We start from the raw sequence: 1833 nt of genomic DNA, 5'->3' as shown, positions 1-1833 counted from the left end.
CTCAAGCTGACTCAACCATCTGTAACACCATCAATTAGGCAGGGCAAGAAGAGGAAGTTGATTTCTGGTGACTATTTTCCGACAGAGCTTCCCGAAGCCGCCGCCAAGAAGGTCCTCAAGATCAACACCAAGGGTGCTAAGGAGCAGTCTGCTCTGGCAAGACTTAGGGCTTGTTCCGTTGAAGCAGACGCTCCCGACAAGTTTTGCTCCGGCAAGCTTGCCGGGGAACATCAAGCTCCGGCTGAGCCCCAGGTTCTTGCCGTAGAAGCGGATGTTCCCACAGCAGCAGATGTGACTTTAGTCCTTGTTGTCGAGCCGCAAGCTCCAACATGGGCACAGCAGATTGTCCTTTTCCTTCAGACAGGAGAACTTCCCAAAGAGCAAGAAGAAGCGGAAAGAGTAGCCCGGCAGTCAAGTATGTACCAGTTTGTCGATGACACATTGTACAGAAGAAGACTCAACGGTGTGAAATTGAAGTGTATTCACCGGGAAGACGGACAAAAGCTGTTGGCAGAGATACATGGAGGCATATGTGGTCACCACATTGGCGCAAGAGCACTTGCCGGCAAAGCGTTCCGGCAAGGTATCTTTTGGCCGACAGCCCTCCAGGATGCAACTGCACAAGTAACCAAGTGTGAAGCGTGCCAGTTCCATTCCAAGCAGATACACCAGCCAGCTCAAGCTCTCCAGACGATCCCTTTATCCTGGCCATTTTCGGTCTGGGGGCTCGACATCCTCGGCCCTTTTCCCCGAGCTGTCGGGGGCTTTGAGTACTTGTACGTTGCAATCGACAAGTTCACAAAGTGGCCAAAAGAGGAACCAGTGAGGAAGGTGACAGCATAGTCAGCAGTCAAGTTCTTCAGGTCGATTGTTTGCCGTTTCGGGATCCCTAACAGGATCATCACCGACAACGGCACGCAATTCACGAGTCGCACCTTCATGCAGTACGTCCAAGATCTTGGCGCCAAGGTATGCTTCGCTTCTGTTGCTCATCCGAGAAGCAACGGTCAAGCGGAGAGGGCAAATGCTGAAGTGCTGCGCGGGCTCAAGACCAGAACTTTCGACAGGCTGCGCAAGTGTGGAAGGAACTGGATCGAGGAGCTGCAAGTGGTTCTTTGGTCGATCAGGACGACACCAAATCGAGCCACTAGCCAGACACCTTTCGCTCTAGTCTATGGAGCAGAGGCAGTTCTCCCCACAGAACTCGTATACGGGTCACCTCGAGTGCTCGCTTATGATGAGCTTGAGCAAGAGCAGCTGCGACAAGATTACGCACTGCTCCTTGAGGAGGACCGTCTTCAGGCTGCTGTACGAGCTGCTCGATACCAGCAAGCTTTGCGACGCTACCATAGCCGCAAAGTTAATGCCAGAAGTTTCGAGGAAGGCGACCTTGTTCTTCAGCGCGTTCAGTCCGCCAAGAATTCCAACAAGTTGACGCCGAAGTGGGAAGACCCTTATCGGGTGAAACGAGTCACTAGGCCTGGCGCTGTCGGCCTTGAGACCGAAGATGGCATTCCGGTGAGCAACTCCTGGAACATTGAGCATCTTCGTCAGTTTTACCCGTAAGGCGCGGTTGCCGGAACCTGTTTCGGCAACCACCTTTTGTACAAGTCTTGCCGATGTTGCATGTAATCCTATGTACAAAGCCGGGCGCAGACCCCGTGCATAAGTAAAGTTCATGTGCTCCGCACATCTTGTCAATTTCATGCTTTCTGCTTTATATTTGCATGCATTATCTGACACTTTGTGCAGCACCTACCCTCGGTAAGCAATAACGACCCATAAGGCTCCATATCTCTATTTTCTCTTCTTTCTCTTTCTCAAATGAAAGGA

Source organism: Triticum dicoccoides, chromosome 1B, assembly GCF_002162155.2.
Source record: "Triticum dicoccoides isolate Atlit2015 ecotype Zavitan chromosome 1B, WEW_v2.0, whole genome shotgun sequence".
Lineage (NCBI taxonomy): Eukaryota > Viridiplantae > Streptophyta > Magnoliopsida > Poales > Poaceae > Triticum > Triticum dicoccoides.
This window is presented reverse-complemented; position numbering follows the sequence as displayed.